We start from the raw sequence: 25,235 nt of genomic DNA, 5'->3' as shown, positions 1-25,235 counted from the left end.
CTACACGGGAGGTGAATAAAGGCCGGAGAGGAAGCCAGACAGGATTTGCTTCTTTTGCTTGCACCACAATGCAGTGCTGAAAGAGGAGGAATCTACATAAAAACGCCTTCCTGGCAACGCCCAAATGCCCTGCTGCCATGCAGATAAACACTGGCAGCGGCAGCAAGTGCATGCCCACAGCCACCCCTTGTTCCTTCACACCTTGTATCAGCTGTAATCCAGTCCAGTCCAGTGCTGCCTGCTGAGCAGCACTGACCAACACTGCCTGGGCCCAGGCTTTTATCTCTGAGGCCCCATTATGATGTCAGAAAGCTGGCTCTGGAATCCTGAGGGCTCCACTATGACACGTGCAAAGTTCCGTCTGAACTTTATATAAGACGGTGAGGCTCAGTCAGTCACTCAGTGTTGCCTGAGAGGGCAACACTGCAACAGCCGGCCGCCAGGCTGTCTTTTTTTTGCACAGCTAGTTGCCTCCAGGAGGCCACAAGAGGGAGACAAGGGACTGCAAAATGGAAAATAGGCATCCACCAACTTTACAGACAACTTCTCCTTGCTCCTACAACCTCCATCCTTGCACAGTTTGTTATTCTTCTAGGTAACATAGTAACAAATCCAAATTGCTGCTCTCTTTGTAGGCAAGCAAGGCTTTGTTGCAACTGCAATTCTTACTTCTTCTTGAAATGTAGGGACGACAGTACATTCCATCACATCCATCTAGTGTACACAGGTAGGTCCATTGTGGCGGGCAGGCGAGCGGGCGGGCTGCTTTATTGGCTGTTTGCTGTTCCCCTACTCCACTCCACTATTTGACTGTTGTGCTGCATCAATCAATCAATCAATCAATCAATCAATCAATCAATCAATCAATCAATCAATCAATCAGTGGCTGGCTCAGGTGCAGCTCTTTAACTTACCTAAAAGGGAGGGCGGAGAGAAGACAAGGAAGGTGAATGAGGTGTTCCAATGTGAAATGCCGGAAACACAGAAACACAGACGACACACAACAAGAGGTGGCAATCTATTCATTAATTGCATTTAATCAATGAGCTCATTATCACTCATGCATTGTCCAACAGGTGTTGAAATAATGGGATTAAAAGGGGAGATCCCTTCAGAAAGACAGAAACAATAGCAAAGACAAAAAACACTTTTGGAATCTGCTTTTAGTCAACACATAAGGAAAGGGTGCACCGGTCCTGGAAATACTGCAATACCAGGTCAATGCGTGGAGTGGACAGAGCAAGCTCTATTTCCATCTCCCTGTTCTAAAAATCCATTTAATATATGGTCCCCAGATAGGGGACGTATCAGATATTAAACTGATAAGAACAGATACTACACTTGATCTTAGCCAAAAGGCCGAGAAGCGATAACCCGAACGGGCCGCGCGTTGCCCGAGCCTGCCCGATACTGCTGTTCAGCCCTTGCAGCGATTCAGCCTACTTCTAGGCAATTCCATGGGGCCCTGCAGGCTCACACACTCACAGCTACACGGGAGGTGAATAAAGGCCAAAGGCCGGAGAGGAAGCCAGACAGGATTTGCTTCTTTTGCTTGCACCACAATGCAGTGCTGAAAGAGGAGGAATCTACATAAAAACGCCTTCCTGGCAACGCCCAAATGCCCTGCTGCCATGCAGATAAACACTGGCAGCGGCAGCAAGTGCATGCCCACAGCCACCCCTTGTTCCTTCACACCTTGTATCAGCTGTAATCCAGTCCAGTCCAGTGCTGCCTGCTGAGCAGCACTGACCAACACTGCCTGGGCCCAGGCTTTTATCTCTGAGGCCCCATTATGATGTCAGAAAGCTGGCTCTGGAATCCTGAGGGCTCCACTATGACACGTGCAAAGTTCCGTCTGAACATTATATAAGACGGTGAGGCTCAGTCAGTCACTCAGTGTTGCCTGAGAGGGCAACACTGCAACAGCCGGCCGCCAGGCTGTCTTTTTTTTGCACAGCTAGTTGCCTCCAGGAGGGCACAAGAGGGAGACAAGGGACTGCAAAATGGAAAATAGGCATCCACCAACTTTACAGACAACTTCTCCTTGCTCCTACAACCTCCATCCTTGCACAGTTTGTTATTCTTCTAGGTAACATAGTAACAAATCCAAATTGCTGCTCTCTTTGTAGGCAAGCAAGGCTTTGTTGCAACTGCAATTCTTACTTCTTCTTGAAATGTAGGGACGACAGTACATTCCATCACATCCATCTAGTGTACACAGGTAGGTCCATTGTGGCGGGCAGGCGAGCGGGCGGGCTGCTTTATTGGCTGTTTGCTGTTCCCCTACTCCACTCCACTATTTGACTGTTGTGCTGCATCAATCAATCAATCAATCAATCAATCAATCAATCAATCAATCAATCAATCAATCAAGTGGCTGGCTCAGGTGCAGCTCTTTAACTTACCTAAAAGGGAGGGCGGAGAGAAGACAAGGAAGGTGAATGAGGTGTTCCAATGTGAAATGCCGGAAACACAGAAACACAGACGACACACAACAAGAGGTGGCAATCTATTCATTAATTGCATTTAATCAATGAGCTCATTATCACTCATGCATTGTCCAACAGGTGTTGAAATAATGGGATTAAAAGGGGAGATCCCTTCAGAAAGACAGAAACAATAGCAAAGACAAAAAACACTTTTGGAATCTGCTTTTAGTCAACACATAAGGAAAGGGTGCACCGGTCCTGGAAATACTGCAATACCAGGTCAATGCGTGGAGTGGACAGAGCAAGCTCTATTTCCATCTCCCTGTTCTAAAAATCCATTTAATATATGGTCCCCAGATAGGGGACGTATCAGATATTAAACTGATAAGAACAGATACTACACTTGATCTTAGCCAAAAGGCCGAGAAGCGATAACCCGAACGGGCCGCGCGTTGCCCGAGCCTGCCCGATACTGCTGTTCAGCCCTTGCAGCGATTCAGCCTACTTCTAGGCAATTCCATGGGGCCCTGCAGGCTCACACACTCACAGCTACACGGGAGGTGAATAAAGGCCGGAGAGGAAGCCAGACAGGATTTGCTTCTTTTGCTTGCACCACAATGCAGTGCTGAAAGAGGAGGAATCTACATAAAAACGCCTTCCTGGCAACGCCCAAATGCCCTGCTGCCATGCAGATAAACACTGGCAGCGGCAGCAAGTGCATGCCCACAGCCACCCCTTGTTCCTTCACACCTTGTATCAGCTGTAATCCAGTCCAGTCCAGTGCTGCCTGCTGAGCAGCACTGACCAACACTGCCTGGGCCCAGGCTTTTATCTCTGAGGCCCCATTATGATGTCAGAAAGCTGGCTCTGGAATCCTGAGGGCTCCACTATGACACGTGCAAAGTTCCGTCTGAACTTTATATAAGACGGTGAGGCTCAGTCAGTCACTCAGTGTTGCCTGAGAGGGCAACACTGCAACAGCCGGCCGCCAGGCTGTCTTTTTTTTGCACAGCTAGTTGCCTCCAGGAGGCCACAAGAGGGAGACAAGGGACTGCAAAATGGAAAATAGGCATCCACCAACTTTACAGACAACTTCTCCTTGCTCCTACAACCTCCATACTTGCACAGTTTGTTATTCTTCTAGGTAACATAGTAACAAATCCAAATTGCTGCTCTCTTTGTAGGCAAGCAAGGCTTTGTTGCAACTGCAATTCTTACTTCTTCTTGAAATGTAGGGACGACAGTACATTCCATCACATCCATCTAGTGTACACAGGTAGGTCCATTGTGGCGGGCAGGCGAGCGGGCGGGCTGCTTTATTGGCTGTTTGCTGTTCCCCTACTCCACTCCACTATTTGACTGTTGTGCTGCATCAATCAATCAATCAATCAATCAATCAATCAATCAATCAATCAATCAATCAATCAATCAATCAATCAGTGGCTGGCTCAGGTGCAGCTCTTTAACTTACCTAAAAGGGAGGGCGGAGAGAAGACAAGGAAGGTGAATGAGGTGTTCCAATGTGAAATGCCGGAAACACAGAAACACAGACGACACACAACAAGAGGTGGCAATCTATTCATTAATTGCATTTAATCAATGAGCTCATTATCACTCATGCATTGTCCAACAGGTGTTGAAATAATGGGATTAAAAGGGGAGATCCCTTCAGAAAGACAGAAACAATAGCAAAGACAAAAAACACTTTTGGAATCTGCTTTTAGTCAACACATAAGGAAAGGGTGCACCGGTCCTGGAAATACTGCAATACCAGGTCAATGCGTGGAGTGGACAGAGCAAGCTCTATTTCCATCTCCCTGTTCTAAAAATCCATTTAATATATGGTCCCCAGATAGGGGACGTATCAGATATTAAACTGATAAGAACAGATACTACACTTGATCTTAGCCAAAAGGCCGAGAAGCGATAACCCGAACGGGCCGCGCGTTGCCCGAGCCTGCCCGATACTGCTGTTCAGCCCTTGCAGCGATTCAGCCTACTTCTAGGCAATTCCATGGGGTCCTGCAGGCTCACACACTCACAGCTACACGGGAGGTGAATAAAGGCCGGAGAGGAAGCCAGACAGGATTTGCTTCTTTTGCTTGCACCACAATGCAGTGCTGAAAGAGGAGGAATCTACATAAAAACGCCTTCCTGGCAACGCCCAAATGCCCTGCTGCCATGCAGATAAACACTGGCAGCGGCAGCAAGTGCATGCCCACAGCCACCCCTTGTTCCTTCACACCTTGTATCAGCTGTAATCCAGTCCAGTCCAGTGCTGCCTGCTGAGCAGCACTGACCAACACTGCCTGGGCCCAGGCTTTTATCTCTGAGGCCCCATTATGATGTCAGAAAGCTGGCTCTGGAATCCTGAGGGCTCCACTATGACACGTGCAAAGTTCCGTCTGAACTTTATATAACACGGTGAGGCTCAGTCAGTCACTCAGTGTTGCCTGAGAGGGCAACACTGCAACAGCCGGCCGCCAGGCTGTCTTTTTTTTGCACAGCTAGTTGCCTCCAGGAGGCCACAAGAGGGAGACAAGGGACTGCAAAATGGAAAATAGGCATCCACCAACTTTACAGACAACTTCTCCTTGCTCCTACAACCTCCATCCTTGCACAGTTTGTTATTCTTCTAGGTAACATAGTAACAAATCCAAATTGCTGCTCTCTTTGTAGGCAAGCAAGGCTTTGTTGCAACTGCAATTCTTACTTCTTCTTGAAATGTAGGGACGACAGTACATTCCATCACATCCATCTAGTGTACACAGGTAGGTCCATTGTGGCGGGCAGGCGAGCGGGCGGGCTGCTTTATTGGCTGTTTGCTGTTCCCCTACTCCACTCCACTATTTGACTGTTGTGCTGCATCAATCAATCAATCAATCAATCAATCAATCAATCAATCAATCAATCAATCAATCAGTGGCTGGCTCAGGTGCAGCTCTTTAACTTATCTAAAAGGGAGGGCGGAGAGAAGACAAGGAAGGTGAATGAGGTGTTCCAATGTGAAATGCCGGAAACACAGAAACACAGACGACACACAACAAGAGGTGGCAATCTATTCATTAATTGCATTTAATCAATGAGCTCATTATCACTCATGCATTGTCCAACAGGTGTTGAAATAATGGGATTAAAAGGGGAGATCCCTTCAGAAAGACAGAAACAATAGCAAAGACAAAAAACACTTTTGGAATCTGCTTTTAGTCAACACATAAGGAAAGGGTGCACCGGTCCTGGAAATACTGCAATACCAGGTCAATGCGTGGAGTGGACAGAGCAAGCTCTATTTCCATCTCCCTGTTCTAAAAATCCATTTAATATATGGTCCCCAGATAGGGGACGTATCAGATATTAAACTGATAAGAACAGATACTACACTTGATCTTAGCCAAAAGGCCGAGAAGCGATAACCCGAACGGGCCGCGCGTTGCCCGAGCCTGCCCGATACTGCTGTTCAGCCCTTGCAGCGATTCAGCCTACTTCTAGGCAATTCCATGGGGCCCTGCAGGCTCACACACTCACAGCTACACGGGAGGTGAATAAAGGCCGGAGAGGAAGCCAGACAGGATTTGCTTCTTTTGCTTGCACCACAATGCAGTGCTGAAAGAGGAGGGATCTACATAAAAACGCCTTCCTGGCAACGCCCAAATGCCCTGCTGCCATGCAGATAAACACTGGCAGCGGCAGCAAGTGCATGCCCACAGCCACCCCTTGTTCCTTCACACCTTGTATCAGCTGTAATCCAGTCCAGTCCAGTGCTGCCTGCTGAGCAGCACTGACCAACACTGCCTGGGCCCAGGCTTTTATCTCTGAGGCCCCATTATGATGTCAGAAAGCTGGCTCTGGAATCCTGAGGGCTCCACTATGACACGTGCAAAGTTCCGTCTGAACTTTATATAAGACGGTGAGGCTCAGTCAGTCACTCAGTGTTGCCTGAGAGGGCAACACTGCAACAGCCGGCCGCCAGGCTGTCTTTTTTTTGCACAGCTAGTTGCCTCCAGGAGGCCACAAGAGGGAGACAAGGGACTGCAAAATGGAAAATAGGCATCCACCAACTTTACAGACAACTTCTCCTTGCTCCTACAACCTCCATCCTTGCACAGTTTGTTATTCTTCTAGGTAACATAGTAACAAATCCAAATTGCTGCTCTCTTTGTAGGCAAGCAAGGCTTTGTTGCAACTGCAATTCTTACTTCTTCTTGAAATGTAGGGACGACAGTACATTCCATCACATCCATCTAGTGTACACAGGTAGGTCCATTGTGGCGGGCAGGCGAGCGGGCGGGCTGCTTTATTGGCTGTTTGCTGTTCCCCTACTCCACTCCACTATTTGACTGTTGTGCTGCATCAATCAATCAATCAATCAATCAATCAATCAATCAATCAGTGGCTGGCTCAGGTGCAGCTCTTTAACTTACCTAAAAGGGAGGGCGGAGAGAAGACAAGGAAGGTGAATGAGGTGTTCCAATGTGAAATGCCGGAAACACAGAAACACAGACGACACACAACAAGAGGTGGCAATCTATTCATTAATTGCATTTAATCAATGAGCTCATTATCACTCATGCATTGTCCAACAGGTGTTGAAATAATGGGATTAAAAGGGGAGATCCCTTCAGAAAGACAGAAACAATAGCAAAGACAAAAAACACTTTTGGAATCTGCTTTTAGTCAACACATAAGGAAAGGGTGCACCGGTCCTGGAAATACTGCAATACCAGGTCAATGCGTGGAGTGGACAGAGCAAGCTCTATTTCCATCTCCCTGTTCTAAAAATCCATTTAATATATGGTCCCCAGATAGGGGACGTATCAGATATTAAACTGATAAGAACAGATACTACACTTGATCTTAGCCAAAAGGCCGAGAAGCGATAACCCGAACGGGCCGCGCGTTGCCCGAGCCTGCCCGATACTGCTGTTCAGCCCTTGCAGCGATTCAGCCTACTTCTAGGCAATTCCATGGGGCCCTGCAGGCTCACACACTCACAGCTACACGGGAGGTGAATAAAGGCCGGAGAGGAAGCCAGACAGGATTTGCTTCTTTTGCTTGCACCACAATGCAGTGCTGAAAGAGGAGGAATCTACATAAAAACGCCTTCCTGGCAACGCCCAAATGCCCTGCTGCCATGCAGATAAACACTGGCAGCGGCAGCAAGTGCATGCCCACAGCCACCCCTTGTTCCTTCACACCTTGTATCAGCTGTAATCCAGTCCAGTCCAGTGCTGCCTGCTGAGCAGCACTGACCAACACTGCCTGGGCCCAGGCTTTTATCTCTGAGGCCCCATTATGATGTCAGAAAGCTGGCTCTGGAATCCTGAGGGCTCCACTATGACACGTGCAAAGTTCCGTCTGAACTTTATATAAGACGGTGAGGCTCAGTCAGTCACTCAGTGTTGCCTGAGAGGGCAACACTGCAACAGCCGGCCGCCAGGCTGTCTTTTTTTTGCACAGCTAGTTGCCTCCAGGAGGCCACAAGAGGGAGACAAGGGACTGCAAAATGGAAAATAGGCATCCACCAACTTTACAGACAACTTCTCCTTGCTCCTACAACCTCCATACTTGCACAGTTTGTTATTCTTCTAGGTAACATAGTAACAAATCCAAATTGCTGCTCTCTTTGTAGGCAAGCAAGGCTTTGTTGCAACTGCAATTCTTACTTCTTCTTGAAATGTAGGGACGACAGTACATTCCATCACATCCATCTAGTGTACACAGGTAGGTCCATTGTGGCGGGCAGGCGAGCGGGCGGGCTGCTTTATTGGCTGTTTGCTGTTCCCCTACTCCACTCCACTATTTGACTGTTGTGCTGCATCAATCAATCAATCAATCAATCAATCAATCAATCAATCAATCAATCAATCAGTGGCTGGCTCAGGTGCAGCTCTTTAACTTACCTAAAAGGGAGGGCGGAGAGAAGACAAGGAAGGTGAATGAGGTGTTCCAATGTGAAATGCCGGAAACACAGAAACACAGACGACACACAACAAGAGGTGGCAATCTATTCATTAATTGCATTTAATCAATGAGCTCATTATCACTCATGCATTGTCCAACAGGTGTTGAAATAATGGGATTAAAAGGGGAGATCCCTTCAGAAAGACAGAAACAATAGCAAAGACAAAAAACACTTTTGGAATCTGCTTTTAGTCAACACATAAGGAAAGGGTGCACCGGTCCTGGAAATACTGCAATACCAGGTCAATGCGTGGAGTGGACAGAGCAAGCTCTATTTCCATCTCCCTGTTCTAAAAATCCATTTAATATATGGTCCCCAGATAGGGGACGTATCAGATATTAAACTGATAAGAACAGATACTACACTTGATCTTAGCCAAAAGGCCGAGAAGCGATAACCCGAACGGGCCGCGCGTTGCCCGAGCCTGCCCGATACTGCTGTTCAGCCCTTGCAGCGATTCAGCCTACTTCTAGGCAATTCCATGGGGTCCTGCAGGCTCACACACTCACAGCTACACGGGAGGTGAATAAAGGCCGGAGAGGAAGCCAGACAGGATTTGCTTCTTTTGCTTGCACCACAATGCAGTGCTGAAAGAGGAGGAATCTACATAAAAACGCCTTCCTGGCAACGCCCAAATGCCCTGCTGCCATGCAGATAAACACTGGCAGCGGCAGCAAGTGCATGCCCACAGCCACCCCTTGTTCCTTCACACCTTGTATCAGCTGTAATCCAGTCCAGTCCAGTGCTGCCTGCTGAGCAGCACTGACCAACACTGCCTGGGCCCAGGCTTTTATCTCTGAGGCCCCATTATGATGTCAGAAAGCTGGCTCTGGAATCCTGAGGGCTCCACTATGACACGTGCAAAGTTCCGTCTGAACTTTATATAAGACGGTGAGGCTCAGTCAGTCACTCAGTGTTGCCTGAGAGGGCAACACTGCAACAGCCGGCCGCCAGGCTGTCTTTTTTTTGCACAGCTAGTTGCCTCCAGGAGGACTGCAAAATGGAAAATAGGCATCCACCAACTTTACAGACAACTTCTCCTTGCTCCTACAACCTCCATCCTTGCACAGTTTGTTATTCTTCTAGGTAACATAGTAACAAATCCAAATTGCTGCTCTCTTTGTAGGCAAGCAAGGCTTTGTTGCAACTGCAATTCTTACTTCTTCTTGAAATGTAGGGACGACAGTACATTCCATCACATCCATCTAGTGTACACAGGTAGGTCCATTGTGGCGGGCAGGCGAGCGGGCGGGCTGCTTTATTGGCTGTTTGCTGTTCCCCTACTCCACTCCACTATTTGACTGTTGTGCTGCATCAATCAATCAATCAATCAATCAATCAATCAATCAATCAATCAATCAATCAATCAATCAATCAGTGGCTGGCTCAGGTGCAGCTCTTTAACTTATCTAAAAGGGAGGGCGGAGAGAAGACAAGGAAGGTGAATGAGGTGTTCCAATGTGAAATGCCGGAAACACAGAAACACAGACGACACACAACAAGAGGTGGCAATCTATTCATTAATTGCATTTAATCAATGAGCTCATTATCACTCATGCATTGTCCAACAGGTGTTGAAATAATGGGATTAAAAGGGGAGATCCCTTCAGAAAGACAGAAACAATAGCAAAGACAAAAAACACTTTTGGAATCTGCTTTTAGTCAACACATAAGGAAAGGGTGCACCGGTCCTGGAAATACTGCAATACCAGGTCAATGCGTGGAGTGGACAGAGCAAGCTCTATTTCCATCTCCCTGTTCTAAAAATCCATTTAATATATGGTCCCCAGATAGGGGACGTATCAGATATTAAACTGATAAGAACAGATACTACACTTGATCTTAGCCAAAAGGCCGAGAAGCGATAACCCGAACGGGCCGCGCGTTGCCCGAGCCTGCCCGATACTGCTGTTCAGCCCTTGCAGCGATTCAGCCTACTTCTAGGCAATTCCATGGGGCCCTGCAGGCTCACACACTCACAGCTACACGGGAGGTGAATAAAGGCCGGAGAGGAAGCCAGACAGGATTTGCTTCTTTTGCTTGCACCACAATGCAGTGCTGAAAGAGGAGGAATCTACATAAAAACGCCTTCCTGGCAACGCCCAAATGCCCTGCTGCCATGCAGATAAACACTGGCAGCGGCAGCAAGTGCATGCCCACAGCCACCCCTTGTTCCTTCACACCTTGTATCAGCTGTAATCCAGTCCAGTCCAGTGCTGCCTGCTGAGCAGCACTGACCAACACTGCCTGGGCCCAGGCTTTTATCTCTGAGGCCCCATTATGATGTCAGAAAGCTGGCTCTGGAATCCTGAGGGCTCCACTATGACACGTGCAAAGTTCCGTCTGAACTTTATATAAGACGGTGAGGCTCAGTCAGTCACTCAGTGTTGCCTGAGAGGGCAACACTGCAACAGCCGGCCGCCAGGCTGTCTTTTTTTTGCACAGCTAGTTGCCTCCAGGAGGCCACAAGAGGGAGACAAGGGACTGCAAAATGGAAAATAGGCATCCACCAACTTTACAGACAACTTCTCCTTGCTCCTACAACCTCCATCCTTGCACAGTTTGTTATTCTTCTAGGTAACATAGTAACAAATCCAAATTGCTGCTCTCTTTGTAGGCAAGCAAGGCTTTGTTGCAACTGCAATTCTTACTTCTTCTTGAAATGTAGGGACGACAGTACATTCCATCACATCCATCTAGTGTACACAGGTAGGTCCATTGTGGCGGGCAGGCGAGCGGGCGGGCTGCTTTATTGGCTGTTTGCTGTTCCCCTACTCCACTCCACTATTTGACTGTTGTGCTGCATCAATCAATCAATCAATCAATCAATCAATCAATCAGTGGCTGGCTCAGGTGCAGCTCTTTAACTTACCTAAAAGGGAGGGCGGAGAGAAGACAAGGAAGGTGAATGAGGTGTTCCAATGTGAAATGCCGGAAACACAGAAACACAGACGACACACAACAAGAGGTGGCAATCTATTCATTAATTGCATTTAATCAATGAGCTCATTATCACTCATGCATTGTCCAACAGGTGTTGAAATAATGGGATTAAAAGGGGAGATCCCTTCAGAAAGACAGAAACAATAGCAAAGACAAAAAACACTTTTGGAATCTGCTTTTAGTCAACACATAAGGAAAGGGTGCACCGGTCCTGGAAATACTGCAATACCAGGTCAATGCGTGGAGTGGACAGAGCAAGCTCTATTTCCATCTCCCTGTTCTAAAAATCCATTTAATATATGGTCCCCAGATAGGGGACGTATCAGATATTAAACTGATAAGAACAGATACTACACTTGATCTTAGCCAAAAGGCCGAGAAGCGATAACCCGAACGGGCCGCGCGTTGCCCGAGCCTGCCCGATACTGCTGTTCAGCCCTTGCAGCGATTCAGCCTACTTCTAGGCAATTCCATGGGGCCCTGCAGGCTCACACACTCACAGCTACACGGGAGGTGAATAAAGGCCGGAGAGGAAGCCAGACAGGATTTGCTTCTTTTGCTTGCACCACAATGCAGTGCTGAAAGAGGAGGAATCTACATAAAAACGCCTTCCTGGCAACGCCCAAATGCCCTGCTGCCATGCAGATAAACACTGGCAGCGGCAGCAAGTGCATGCCCACAGCCACCCCTTGTTCCTTCACACCTTGTATCAGCTGTAATCCAGTCCAGTCCAGTGCTGCCTGCTGAGCAGCACTGACCAACACTGCCTGGGCCCAGGCTTTTATCTCTGAGGCCCCATTATGATGTCAGAAAGCTGGCTCTGGAATCCTGAGGGCTCCACTATGACACGTGCAAAGTTCCGTCTGAACTTTATATAAGACGGTGAGGCTCAGTCAGTCACTCAGTGTTGCCTGAGAGGGCAACACTGCAACAGCCGGCCGCCAGGCTGTCTTTTTTTTGCACAGCTAGTTGCCTCCAGGAGGCCACAAGAGGGAGACAAGGGACTGCAAAATGGAAAATAGGCATCCACCAACTTTACAGACAACTTCTCCTTGCTCCTACAACCTCCATACTTGCACAGTTTGTTATTCTTCTAGGTAACATAGTAACAAATCCAAATTGCTGCTCTCTTTGTAGGCAAGCAAGGCTTTGTTGCAACTGCAATTCTTACTTCTTCTTGAAATGTAGGGACGACAGTACATTCCATCACATCCATCTAGTGTACACAGGTAGGTCCATTGTGGCGGGCAGGCGAGCGGGCGGGCTGCTTTATTGGCTGTTTGCTGTTCCCCTACTCCACTCCACTATTTGACTGTTGTGCTGCATCAATCAATCAATCAATCAATCAATCAATCAATCAATCAATCAATCAATCAGTGGCTGGCTCAGGTGCAGCTCTTTAACTTACCTAAAAGGGAGGGCGGAGAGAAGACAAGGAAGGTGAATGAGGTGTTCCAATGTGAAATGCCGGAAACACAGAAACACAGACGACACACAACAAGAGGTGGCAATCTATTCATTAATTGCATTTAATCAATGAGCTCATTATCACTCATGCATTGTCCAACAGGTGTTGAAATAATGGGATTAAAAGGGGAGATCCCTTCAGAAAGACAGAAACAATAGCAAAGACAAAAAACACTTTTGGAATCTGCTTTTAGTCAACACATAAGGAAAGGGTGCACCGGTCCTGGAAATACTGCAATACCAGGTCAATGCGTGGAGTGGACAGAGCAAGCTCTATTTCCATCTCCCTGTTCTAAAAATCCATTTAATATATGGTCCCCAGATAGGGGACGTATCAGATATTAAACTGATAAGAACAGATACTACACTTGATCTTAGCCAAAAGGCCGAGAAGCGATAACCCGAACGGGCCGCGCGTTGCCCGAGCCTGCCCGATACTGCTGTTCAGCCCTTGCAGCGATTCAGCCTACTTCTAGGCAATTCCATGGGGTCCTGCAGGCTCACACACTCACAGCTACACGGGAGGTGAATAAAGGCCGGAGAGGAAGCCAGACAGGATTTGCTTCTTTTGCTTGCACCACAATGCAGTGCTGAAAGAGGAGGAATCTACATAAAAACGCCTTCCTGGCAACGCCCAAATGCCCTGCTGCCATGCAGATAAACACTGGCAGCGGCAGCAAGTGCATGCCCACAGCCACCCCTTGTTCCTTCACACCTTGTATCAGCTGTAATCCAGTCCAGTCCAGTGCTGCCTGCTGAGCAGCACTGACCAACACTGCCTGGGCCCAGGCTTTTATCTCTGAGGCCCCATTATGATGTCAGAAAGCTGGCTCTGGAATCCTGAGGGCTCCACTATGACACGTGCAAAGTTCCGTCTGAACTTTATATAAGACGGTGAGGCTCAGTCAGTCACTCAGTGTTGCCTGAGAGGGCAACACTGCAACAGCCGGCCGCCAGGCTGTCTTTTTTTTGCACAGCTAGTTGCCTCCAGGAGGCCACAAGAGGGAGACAAGGGACTGCAAAATGGAAAATAGGCATCCACCAACTTTACAGACAACTTCTCCTTGCTCCTACAACCTCCATCCTTGCACAGTTTGTTATTCTTCTAGGTAACATAGTAACAAATCCAAATTGCTGCTCTCTTTGTAGGCAAGCAAGGCTTTGTTGCAACTGCAATTCTTACTTCTTCTTGAAATGTAGGGACGACAGTACATTCCATCACATCCATCTAGTGTACACAGGTAGGTCCATTGTGGCGGGCAGGCGAGCGGGCGGGCTGCTTTATTGGCTGTTTGCTGTTCCCCTACTCCACTCCACTATTTGACTGTTGTGCTGCATCAATCAATCAATCAATCAATCAATCAATCAATCAATCAATCAGTGGCTGGCTCAGGTGCAGCTCTTTAACTTATCTAAAAGGGAGGGCGGAGAGAAGACAAGGAAGGTGAATGAGGTGTTCCAATGTGAAATGCCGGAAACACAGAAACACAGACGACACACAACAAGAGGTGGCAATCTATTCATTAATTGCATTTAATCAATGAGCTCATTATCACTCATGCATTGTCCAACAGGTGTTGAAATAATGGGATTAAAAGGGGAGATCCCTTCAGAAAGACAGAAACAATAGCAAAGACAAAAAACACTTTTGGAATCTGCTTTTAGTCAACACATAAGGAAAGGGTGCACCGGTCCTGGAAATACTGCAATACCAGGTCAATGCGTGGAGTGGACAGAGCAAGCTCTATTTCCATCTCCCTGTTCTAAAAATCCATTTAATATATGGTCCCCAGATAGGGGACGTATCAGATATTAAACTGATAAGAACAGATACTACACTTGATCTTAGCCAAAAGGCCGAGAAGCGATAACCCGAACGGGCCGCGCGTTGCCCGAGCCTGCCCGATACTGCTGTTCAGCCCTTGCAGCGATTCAGCCTACTTCTAGGCAATTCCATGGGGCCCTGCAGGCTCACACACTCACAGCTACACGGGAGGTGAATAAAGGCCGGAGAGGAAGCCAGACAGGATTTGCTTCTTTTGCTTGCACCACAATGCAGTGCTGAAAGAGGAGGAATCTACATAAAAACGCCTTCCTGGCAACGCCCAAATGCCCTGCTGCCATGCAGATAAACACTGGCAGCGGCAGCAAGTGCATGCCCACAGCCACCCCTTGTTCCTTCACACCTTGTATCAGCTGTAATCCAGTCCAGTCCAGTGCTGCCTGCTGAGCAGCACTGACCAACACTGCCTGGGCCCAGGCTTTTATCTCTGAGGCCCCATTATGATGTCAGAAAGCTGGCTCTGGAATCCTGAGGGCTCCACTATGACACGTGCAAAGTTCCGTCTGAACTTTATATAAGACGGTGAGGCTCAGTCAGTCACTCAGTGTTGCCTGAGAGGGCAACACTGCAACAGCCGGCCGCCAGGCTGTCTTTTTTTTGCACAGCTAGTTGCCTCCAGGAGGCCACAAGAGGGAGACAAGGGACTGCAAAATGGAAAATAGGCATCCACCAACTTTACAGACAACTTCTCCTTGCTCCTACAACCTCCATCCTTGCACAGTTTGTTATTCTTCTAGGTAACATAGTAACAAATCCAAATTGCTGCTCTCTTTGTAGGCAAGCAAGGCTTTGTTGCAACTGCAATTCTTACTTCTTCTTGAAATGTAGGGACGACAGTACATTCCATCACATCCATCTAGTGTACACAGGTAGGTCCATTGTGGCGGGCAGGCGAGCGGGCGGGCTGCTTTATTGGCTGTTTGCTGTTCCCCTACTCCACTCCACTATTTGACTGTTGTGCTGCATCAATCAATCAATCAATCAATCAATCAATCAATCAGTGGCTGGCTCAGGTGCAGCTCTTTAACTTACCTAAAAGGGAGGGCGGAGAGAAGACAAGGAAGGTGAATGAGGTGTTCCAATGTGAAATGCCGGAAACACAGAAACACAGACGACACACAACAAGAGGTGGCAATCTATTCATTAATTGCATTTAATCAATGAGCTCATTATCACTCATGCATTGTCCAACAGGTGTTGAAATAATGGGATTAAAAGGGGAGATCCCTTCAGAAAGACAGAAACAATAGCAAAGACAAAAAACACTTTTGGAATCTGCTTTTAGTCAACACATAAGGAAAGGGTGCACCGGTCCTGGAAATACTGCAATACCAGGTCAATGCGTGGAGTGGACAGAGCAAGCTCTATTTCCATCTCCCTGTTCTAAAAATCCATTTAATATATGGTCCCCAGATAGGGGACGTATCAGATATTAAACTGATAAGAACAGATACTACACTTGATCTTAGCCAAAAGGCCGAGAAGCGATAACCCGAACGGGCCGCGCGTTGCCCGAGCCTGCCCGATACTGCTGTTCAGCCCTTGCAGCGATTCAGCCTACTTCTAGGCAATTCCATGGGGCCCTGCAGGCTCACACACTCACAGCTACACGGGAGGTGAATAAAGGCCGGAGAGGAAGCCAGACAGGATTTGCTTCTTTTGCTTGCACCACAATGCAGTGCTGAAAGAGGAGGAATCTACATAAAAACGCCTTCCTGGCAACGCCCAAATGCCCTGCTGCCATGCAGATAAACACTGGCAGCGGCAGCAAGTGCATGCCCACAGCCACCCCTTGTTCCTTCACACCTTGTATCAGCTGTAATCCAGTCCAGTCCAGTGCTGCCTGCTGAGCAGCACTGACCAACACTGCCTGGGCCCAGGCTTTTATCTCTGAGGCCCCATTATGATGTCAGAAAGCTGGCTCTGGAATCCTGAGGGCTCCACTATGACACGTGCAAAGTTCCGTCTGAACTTTATATAAGACGGTGAGGCTCAGTCAGTCACTCAGTGTTGCCTGAGAGGGCAACACTGCAACAGCCGGCCGCCAGGCTGTCTTTTTTTTGCACAGCTAGTTGCCTCCAGGAGGCCACAAGAGGGAGACAAGGGACTGCAAAATGGAAAATAGGCATCCACCAACTTTACAGACAACTTCTCCTTGCTCCTACAACCTCCATCCTTGCACAGTTTGTTATTCTTCTAGGTAACATAGTAACAAATCCAAATTGCTGCTCTCTTTGTAGGCAAGCAAGGCTTTGTTGCAACTGCAATTCTTACTTCTTCTTGAAATGTAGGGACGACAGTACATTCCATCACATCCATCTAGTGTACACAGGTAGGTCCATTGTGGCGGGCAGGCGAGCGGGCGGGCTGCTTTATTGGCTGTTTGCTGTTCCCCTACTCCACTCCACTATTTGACTGTTGTGCTGCATCAATCAATCAATCAATCAATCAATCAATCAATCAATCAATCAGTGGCTGGCTCAGGTGCAGCTCTTTAACTTACCTAAAAGGGAGGGCGGAGAGAAGACAAGGAAGGTGAATGAGGTGTTCCAATGTGAAATGCCGGAAACACAGAAACACAGACGACACACAACAAGAGGTGGCAATCTATTCATTAATTGCATTTAATCAATGAGCTCATTATCACTCATGCATTGTCCAACAGGTGTTGAAATAATGGGATTAAAAGGGGAGATCCCTTCAGAAAGACAGAAACAATAGCAAAGACAAAAAACACTTTTGGAATCTGCTTTTAGTCAACACATAAGGAAAGGGTGCACCGGTCCTGGAAATACTGCAATACCAGGTCAATGCGTGGAGTGGACAGAGCAAGCTCTATTTCCATCTCCCTGTTCTAAAAATCCATTTAATATATGGTCCCCAGATAGGGGACGTATCAGATATTAAACTGATAAGAACAGATACTACACTTGATCTTAGCCAAAAGGCCGAGAAGCGATAACCCGAACGGGCCGCGCGTTGCCCGAGCCTGCCCGATACTGCTGTTCAGCCCTTGCAGCGATTCAGCCTACTTCTAGGCAATTCCATGGGGCCCTGCAGGCTCACACACTCACAGCTACACGGGAGGTGAATAAAGGCCGGAGAGGAAGCCAGACAGGATTTGCTTCTTTTGCTTGCACCACAATGCAGTGCTGAAAGAGGAGGAATCTACATAAAAACGCCTTCCTGGCAACGCCCAAATGCCCTGCTGCCATGCAGATAAACACTGGCAGCGGCAGCAAGTGCATGCCCACAGCCACCCCTTGTTCCTTCACACCTTGTATCAGCTGTAATTCAGTCCAGTCCAGTGCTGCCTGCTGAGCAGCACTGACCAACACTGCCTGGGCCCAGGCTTTTATCTCTGAGGCCCCATTATGATGTCAGAAAGCTGGCTCTGGAATCCTGAGGGCTCCACTATGACACGTGCAAAGTTCCGTCTGAACTTTATATAAGACGGTGAGGCTCAGTCAGTCACTCAGTGTTGCCTGAGAGGGCAACACTGCAACAGCCGGGCGCCAGGCTGTCTTTTTTTTGCACAGCTAGTTGCCTCCAGGAGGCCACAAGAGGGAGACAAGGGACTGCAAAATGGAAAATAGGCATCCACCAACTTTACAGACAACTTCTCCTTGCTCCTACAACCTCCATCCTTGCACAGTTTGTTATTCTTCTAGGTAACATAGTAACAAATCCAAATTGCTGCTCTCTTTGTAGGCAAGCAAGGCTTTGTTGCAACTGCAATTCTTACTTCTTCTTGAAATGTAGGGACGACAGTACATTCCATCACATCCATCTAGTGTACACAGGTAGGTCCATTGTGGCGGGCAGGCGAGCGGGCGGGCTGCTTTATTGGCTGTTTGCTGTTCCCCTACTCCACTCCACTATTTGACTGTTGTGCTGCATCAATCAATCAATCAATCAATCAATCAATCAATCAATCAATCAATCAATCAATCAGTGGCTGGCTCAGGTGCAGCTCTTTAACTTACCTAAAAGGGAGGGCGGAGAGAAGACAAGGAAGGTGAATGAGGTGTTCCAATGTGAAATGCCGGAAACACAGAAACACAGACGACACACAACAAGAGGTGGCAATCTATTCATTAATTGCATTTAATCAATGAGCTCATTATCACTCATGCATTGTCCAACAGGTGTTGAAATAATGGGATTAAAAGGGGAGATCCCTTCAGAAAGACAGAAACAATAGCAAAGACAAAAAACACTTTTGGAATCTGCTTTTAGTCAACACATAAGGAAAGGGTGCACCGGTCCTGGAAATACTGCAATACCAGGTCAATGCGTGGAGTGGACAGAGCAAGCTCTATTTCCATCTCCCTGTTCTAAAAATCCATTTAATATATGGTCCCCAGATAGGGGACGTATCAGATATTAAACTGATAAGAACAGATACTACACTTGATCTTAGCCAAAAGGCCGAGAAGCGATAACCCGAACGGGCCGCGCGTTGCCCGAGCCTGCCCGATACTGCTGTTCAGCCCTTGCAGCGATTCAGCCTACTTCTAGGCAATTCCATGGGGCCCTGCAGGCTCACACACTCACAGCTACACGGGAGGTGAATAAAGGCCGGAGAGGAAGCCAGACAGGATTTGCTTCTTTTGCTTGCACCACAATGCAGTGCTGAAAGAGGAGGAATCTACATAAAAACGCCTTCCTGGCAACGCCCAAATGCCCTGCTGCCATGCAGATAAACACTGGCAGCGGCAGCAAGTGCATGCCCACAGCCACCCCTTGTTCCTTCACACCTTGTATCAGCTGTAATCCAGTCCAGTCCAGTGCTGCCTGCTGAGCAGCACTGACCAACACTGCCTGGGCCCAGGCTTTTATCTCTGAGGCCCCATTATGATGTCAGAAAGCTGGCTCTGGAATCCTGAGGGCTCCACTATGACACGTGCAAAGTTCCGTCTGAACTTTATATAAGACGGTGAGGCTCAGTCAGTCACTCAGTGTTGCCTGAGAGGGCAACACTGCAACAGCCGGCCGCCAGGCTGTCTTTTTTTTGCACAGCTAGTTGCCTCCAGGAGGCCACAAGAGGGAGACAAGGGACTGCAAAATGGAAAATAGGCATCCACCAACTTTACAGACAACTTCTCCTTGCTCCTACAACCTCCATCCTTGCACAGTTTGTTATTCTTCTAGGTAACATAGTAACAAATCCAAATTGCTGCTCTCTTTGTAGGCAAGCAAGGCTTTGTTGCAACTGCAATTCTTACTTCTTCTTGAAATGTAGGGACGACAGTACATTCCATCACATCCATCTAGTGTACACAGGTAGGTCCATTGTGGCGGGCAGGCGAGCGGGCGGGCTGCTTTATTGGCTGTTTGCTGTTCCCCTACTCCACTCCACTATTTGACTGTTGTGCTGCATCAATCAATCAATCAATCAATCAATCAATCAATCAATCAATCAATCAGTGGCTGGCTCAGGTGCAGCTCTTTAACTTACCTAAAAGGGAGGGCGGAGAGAAGACAAGGAAGGTGAATGAGGTGTTCCAATGTGAAATGCCGGAAACACAGAAACACAGACGACACACAACAAGAGGTGGCAATCTATTCATTAATTGCATTTAATCAATGAGCTCATTATCACTCATGCATTGTCCAACAGGTGTTGAAATAATGGGATTAAAAGGGGAGATCCCTTCAGAAAGACAGAAACAATAGCAAAGACAAAAAACACTTTTGGAATCTGCTTTTAGTCAACACATAAGGAAAGGGTGCACCGGTCCTGGAAATACTGCAATACCAGGTCAATGCGTGGAGTGGACAGAGCAAGCTCTATTTCCATCTCCCTGTTCTAAAAATCCATTTAATATATGGTCCCCAGATAGGGGACGTATCAGATATTAAACTGATAAGAACAGATACTACACTTGATCTTAGCCAAAAGGCCGAGAAGCGATAACCCGAACGGGCCGCGCGTTGCCCGAGCCTGCCCGATACTGCTGTTCAGCCCTTGCAGTGATTCAGCCTACTTCTAGGCAATTCCATGGGGCCCTGCAGGCTCACACACTCACAGCTACACGGGAGGTGAATAAAGGCCGGAGAGGAAGCCAGACAGGATTTGCTTCTTTTGCTTGCACCACAATGCAGTGCTGAAAGAGGAGGAATCTACATAAAAACGCCTTCCTGGCAACGCCCAAATGCCCTGCTGCCATGCAGATAAACACTGGCAGCGGCAGCAAGTGCATGCCCACAGCCACCCCTTGTTCCTTCACACCTTGTATCAGCTGTAATCCAGTCCAGTCCAGTGCTGCCTGCTGAGCAGCACTGACCAACACTGCCTGGGCCCAGGCTTTTATCTCTGAGGCCCCATTATGATGTCAGAAAGCTGGCTCTGGAATCCTGAGGGCTCCACTATGACACGTGCAAAGTTCCGTCTGAACTTTATATAAGACGGTGAGGCTCAGTCAGTCACTCAGTGTTGCCTGAGAGGGCAACACTGCAACAGCCGGCCGCCAGGCTGTCTTTTTTTTGCACAGCTAGTTGCCTCCAGGAGGCCACAAGAGGGAGACAAGGGACTGCAAAATGGAAAATAGGCATCCACCAACTTTACAGACAACTTCTCCTTGCTCCTACAACCTCCATCCTTGCACAGTTTGTTATTCTTCTAGGTAACATAGTAACAAATCCAAATTGCTGCTCTCTTTGTAGGCAAGCAAGGCTTTGTTGCAACTGCAATTCTTACTTCTTCTTGAAATGTAGGGACGACAGTACATTCCATCACATCCATCTAGTGTACACAGGTAGGTCCATTGTGGCGGGCAGGCGAGCGGGCGGGCTGCTTTATTGGCTGTTTGCTGTTCCCCTACTCCACTCCACTATTTGACTGTTGTGCTGCATCAATCAATCAATCAATCAATCAATCAATCAATCAATCAATCAATCAATCAATCAATCAATCAATCAGTGGCTGGCTCAGGTGCAGCTCTTTAACTTACCTAAAAGGGAGGGCGGAGAGAAGACAAGGAAGGTGAATGAGGTGTTCCAATGTGAAATGCCGGAAACACAGAAACACAGACGACACACAACAAGAGGTGGCAATCTATTCATTAATTGCATTTAATCAATGAGCTCATTATCACTCATGCATTGTCCAACAGGTGTTGAAATAATGGGATTAAAAGGGGAGATCCCTTCAGAAAGACAGAAACAATAGCAAAGACAAAAAACACTTTTGGAATCTGCTTTTAGTCAACACATAAGGAAAGGGTGCACCGGTCCTGGAAATACTGCAATACCAGGTCAATGCGTGGAGTGGACAGAGCAAGCTCTATTTCCATCTCCCTGTTCTAAAAATCCATTTAATATATGGTCCCCAGATAGGGGACGTATCAGATATTAAACTGATAAGAACAGATACTACACTTGATCTTAGCCAAAAGGCCGAGAAGCGATAACCCGAACGGGCCGCGCGTTGCCCGAGCCTGCCCGATACTGCTGTTCAGCCCTTGCAGCGATTCAGCCTACTTCTAGGCAATTCCATGGGGCCCTGCAGGCTCACACACTCACAGCTACACGGGAGGTGAATAAAGGCCGCAGAGGAAGCCAGACAGGATTTGCTTCTTTTGCTTGCACCACAATGCAGTGCTGAAAGAGGAGGAATCTACATAAAACGCCTTCCTGGCAACGCCCAAATGCCCTGCTGCCATGCAGATAAACACTGGCAGCGGCAGCAAGTGCATGCCCACAGCCACCCCTTGTTCCTTCACACCTTGTATCAGCTGTAATCCAGTCCAGTCCAGTGCTGCCTGCTGAGCAGCACTGACCAACACTGCCTGGGCCCAGGCTTTTATCTCTGAGGCCCCATTATGATGTCAGAAAGCTGGCTCTGGAATCCTGAGGGCTCCACTATGACACGTGCAAAGTTCCGTCTGAACTTTATATAAGACGGTGAGGCTCAGTCAGTCACTCAGTGTTGCCTGAGAGGGCAACACTGCAACAGCCGGCCGCCAGGCTGTCTTTTTTTTGCACAGCTAGTTGCCTCCAGGAGGCCACAAGAGGGAGACAAGGGACTGCAAAATGGAAAATAGGCATCCACCAACTTTACAGACAACTTCTCCTTGCTCCTACAACCTCCATCCTTGCACAGTTTGTTATTCTTCTAGGTAACATAGTAACAAATCCAAATTGCTGCTCTCTTTGTAGGCAAGCAAGGCTTTGTTGCAACTGCAATTCTTACTTCTTCTTGAAATGTAGGGACGACAGTACATTCCATCACATCCATCTAGTGTACACAGGTAGGTCCATTGTGGCGGGCAGGCGAGCGGGCGGGCTGCTTTATTGGCTGTTTGCTGTTCCCCTACTCCACTCCACTATTTGACTGTTGTGCTGCATCAATCAATCAATCAATCAATCAATCAATCAATCAATCAATCAATCAATCAATCAGTGGCTGGCTCAGGTGCAGCTCTTTAACTTACCTAAAAGGGAGGGCGGAGAGAAGACAAGGAAGGAGAATGAGGTGTGAATGAGGTGTTCCAATGTGAAATGCCGGAAACACAGAAACACAGACAGACGACACACAACAAGAGGTGGCAATCTATTCATTAATTGCATTTAATCAATGAGCTCATTATCACTCATGCATTGTCCAACAGGTGTTGAAATAATGGGATTAAAAGGGGAGATCCCTTCAGAAAGACAGAAACAATAGCAAAGACAAAAAACACTTTTGGAATCTGCTTTTAGTCAACACATAAGGAAAGGGTGCACCGGTCCTGGAAATACTGCAATACCAGGTCAATGCGTGGAGTGGACAGAGCAAGCTCTATTTCCATCTCCCTGTTCTAAAAATCCATTTAATATATGGTCCCCAGATAGGGGACGTATCAGATATTAAACTGATAAGAACAGATACTACACTTGATCTTAGCCAAAAGGCCGAGAAGCGATAACCCGAACGGGCCGCGCGTTGCCCGAGCCTGCCCGATACTGCTGTTCAGCCCTTGCAGCGATTCAGCCTACTTCTAGGCAATTCCATGGGGCCCTGCAGGCTCACACACTCACAGCTACACGGGAGGTGAATAAAGGCCGGAGAGGAAGCCAGACAGGATTTGCTTCTTTTGCTTGCACCACAATGCAGTGCTGAAAGAGGAGGAATCTACATAAAAACGCCTTCCTGGCAACGCCCAAATGCCCTGCTGCCATGCAGATAAACACTGGCAGCGGCAGCAAGTGCATGCCCACAGCCACCCCTTGTTCCTTCACACCTTGTATCAGCTGTAATCCAGTCCAGTCCAGTGCTGCCTGCTGAGCAGCACTGACCAACACTGCCTGGGCCCAGGCTTTTATCTCTGAGGCCCCATTATGATGTCAGAAAGCTGGCTCTGGAATCCTGAGGGCTCCACTATGACACGTGCAAAGTTCCGTCTGAACTTTATATAAGACGGTGAGGCTCAGTCAGTCACTCAGTGTTGCCTGAGAGGGCAACACTGCAACAGCCGGCCGCCAGGCTGTCTTTTTTTTGCACAGCTAGTTGCCTCCAGGAGGCCACAAGAGGGAGACAAGGGACTGCAAAATGGAAAATAGGCATCCACCAACTTTACAGACAACTTCTCCTTGCTCCTACAACCTCCATCCTTGCACAGTTTGTTATTCTTCTAGGTAACATAGTAACAAATCCAAATTGCTGCTCTCTTTGTAGGCAAGCAAGGCTTTGTTGCAACTGCAATTCTTACTTCTTCTTGAAATGTAGGGACGACAGTACATTCCATCACATCCATCTAGTGTACACAGGTAGGTCCATTGTGGCGGGCAGGCGAGCGGGCGGGCTGCTTTATTGGCTGTTTGCTGTTCCCCTACTCCACTCCACTATTTGACTGTTGTGCTGCATCAATCAATCAATCAATCAATCAATCAATCAATCAATCAATCAATCAATCAATCAATCAATCAGTGGCTGGCTCAGGTGCAGCTCTTTAACTTACCTAAAAGGGAGGGCGGAGAGAAGACAAGGAAGGTGAATGAGGTGTTCCAATGTGAAATGCCGGAAACACAGAAACACAGACGACACACAACAAGAGGTGGCAATCTATTCATTAATTGCATTTAATCAATGAGCTCATTATCACTCATGCATTGTCCAACAGGTGTTGAAATAATGGGATTAAAAGGGGAGATCCCTTCAGAAAGACAGAAACAATAGCAAAGACAAAAAACACTTTTGGAATCTGCTTTTAGTCAACACATAAGGAAAGGGTGCACCGGTCCTGGAAATACTGCAATACCAGGTCAATGCGTGGAGTGGACAGAGCAAGCTCTATTTCCATCTCCCTGTTCTAAAAATCCATTTAATATATGGTCCCCAGATAGGGGACGTATCAGATATTAAACTGATAAGAACAGATACTACACTTGATCTTAGCCAAAAGGCCGAGAAGCGATAACCCGAACGGGCCGCGCGTTGCCCGAGCCTGCCCGATACTGCTGTTCAGCCCTTGCAGCGATTCAGCCTACTTCTAGGCAATTCCATGGGGCCCTGCAGGCTCACACACTCACAGCTACACGGGAGGTGAATAAAGGCCGGAGAGGAAGCCAGACAGGATTTGCTTCTTTTGCTTGCACCACAATGCAG

The 25,235-nt window shown here is 47.8% G+C and overlaps 17 non-coding genes across 17 annotated transcripts; all 17 read right to left on the bottom strand.

The window, feature by feature from the left end:
• Positions 1–1,180: 1,180 nt before the first annotated feature.
• LOC142689525 (U2 spliceosomal RNA) lies at positions 1,181–1,371 on the bottom strand. The gene has a single exon (XR_012858390.1). It is a non-coding gene; the product is annotated as a U2 spliceosomal RNA (small nuclear RNA).
• Positions 1,372–2,671: 1,300 nt separating this feature from the next.
• On the bottom strand, positions 2,672–2,862 carry LOC142689524 (U2 spliceosomal RNA). Its single transcript, XR_012858389.1, has one exon. It is a non-coding gene; the product is annotated as a U2 spliceosomal RNA (small nuclear RNA).
• Positions 2,863–4,166: 1,304 nt separating this feature from the next.
• LOC142689523 (U2 spliceosomal RNA) lies at positions 4,167–4,357 on the bottom strand. Its single transcript, XR_012858388.1, has one exon. It is a non-coding gene; the product is annotated as a U2 spliceosomal RNA (small nuclear RNA).
• A 1,292-nt stretch (positions 4,358–5,649) lies between these two features.
• Positions 5,650–5,840, bottom strand: LOC142689521 (U2 spliceosomal RNA). Its single transcript, XR_012858387.1, has one exon. It is a non-coding gene; the product is annotated as a U2 spliceosomal RNA (small nuclear RNA).
• Positions 5,841–7,116: 1,276 nt separating this feature from the next.
• Positions 7,117–7,307, bottom strand: LOC142689520 (U2 spliceosomal RNA). Its single transcript, XR_012858386.1, has one exon. It is a non-coding gene; the product is annotated as a U2 spliceosomal RNA (small nuclear RNA).
• A 1,288-nt stretch (positions 7,308–8,595) lies between these two features.
• On the bottom strand, positions 8,596–8,786 carry LOC142689518 (U2 spliceosomal RNA). The gene has a single exon (XR_012858384.1). It is a non-coding gene; the product is annotated as a U2 spliceosomal RNA (small nuclear RNA).
• Positions 8,787–10,066: 1,280 nt separating this feature from the next.
• Positions 10,067–10,257, bottom strand: LOC142689517 (U2 spliceosomal RNA). The gene has a single exon (XR_012858383.1). It is a non-coding gene; the product is annotated as a U2 spliceosomal RNA (small nuclear RNA).
• A 1,272-nt stretch (positions 10,258–11,529) lies between these two features.
• On the bottom strand, positions 11,530–11,720 carry LOC142689516 (U2 spliceosomal RNA). Its single transcript, XR_012858382.1, has one exon. It is a non-coding gene; the product is annotated as a U2 spliceosomal RNA (small nuclear RNA).
• Positions 11,721–13,008: 1,288 nt separating this feature from the next.
• LOC142689515 (U2 spliceosomal RNA) lies at positions 13,009–13,199 on the bottom strand. Its single transcript, XR_012858381.1, has one exon. It is a non-coding gene; the product is annotated as a U2 spliceosomal RNA (small nuclear RNA).
• Positions 13,200–14,479: 1,280 nt separating this feature from the next.
• On the bottom strand, positions 14,480–14,670 carry LOC142689514 (U2 spliceosomal RNA). The gene has a single exon (XR_012858380.1). It is a non-coding gene; the product is annotated as a U2 spliceosomal RNA (small nuclear RNA).
• A 1,272-nt stretch (positions 14,671–15,942) lies between these two features.
• LOC142689513 (U2 spliceosomal RNA) lies at positions 15,943–16,133 on the bottom strand. Its single transcript, XR_012858379.1, has one exon. It is a non-coding gene; the product is annotated as a U2 spliceosomal RNA (small nuclear RNA).
• Positions 16,134–17,413: 1,280 nt separating this feature from the next.
• Positions 17,414–17,604, bottom strand: LOC142689512 (U2 spliceosomal RNA). Its single transcript, XR_012858378.1, has one exon. It is a non-coding gene; the product is annotated as a U2 spliceosomal RNA (small nuclear RNA).
• Positions 17,605–18,896: 1,292 nt separating this feature from the next.
• Positions 18,897–19,087, bottom strand: LOC142689510 (U2 spliceosomal RNA). The gene has a single exon (XR_012858377.1). It is a non-coding gene; the product is annotated as a U2 spliceosomal RNA (small nuclear RNA).
• Positions 19,088–20,371: 1,284 nt separating this feature from the next.
• LOC142689509 (U2 spliceosomal RNA) lies at positions 20,372–20,562 on the bottom strand. Its single transcript, XR_012858376.1, has one exon. It is a non-coding gene; the product is annotated as a U2 spliceosomal RNA (small nuclear RNA).
• Positions 20,563–21,866: 1,304 nt separating this feature from the next.
• LOC142689508 (U2 spliceosomal RNA) lies at positions 21,867–22,057 on the bottom strand. The gene has a single exon (XR_012858375.1). It is a non-coding gene; the product is annotated as a U2 spliceosomal RNA (small nuclear RNA).
• Positions 22,058–23,363: 1,306 nt separating this feature from the next.
• On the bottom strand, positions 23,364–23,554 carry LOC142689506 (U2 spliceosomal RNA). Its single transcript, XR_012858373.1, has one exon. It is a non-coding gene; the product is annotated as a U2 spliceosomal RNA (small nuclear RNA).
• Positions 23,555–24,854: 1,300 nt separating this feature from the next.
• On the bottom strand, positions 24,855–25,045 carry LOC142689505 (U2 spliceosomal RNA). Its single transcript, XR_012858372.1, has one exon. It is a non-coding gene; the product is annotated as a U2 spliceosomal RNA (small nuclear RNA).
• Between the last annotated feature and the right edge of the window lie 190 nt (positions 25,046–25,235).

This window comes from Rhinoderma darwinii, assembly GCF_050947455.1.
Source record: "Rhinoderma darwinii isolate aRhiDar2 chromosome 5 unlocalized genomic scaffold, aRhiDar2.hap1 SUPER_5_unloc_31, whole genome shotgun sequence".
NCBI classification, from domain to species: domain Eukaryota; kingdom Metazoa; phylum Chordata; class Amphibia; order Anura; family Rhinodermatidae; genus Rhinoderma; species Rhinoderma darwinii.
Note: the sequence above shows the minus strand (reverse complement) of the source record. Positions and strands in the feature narration are given on the sequence as shown.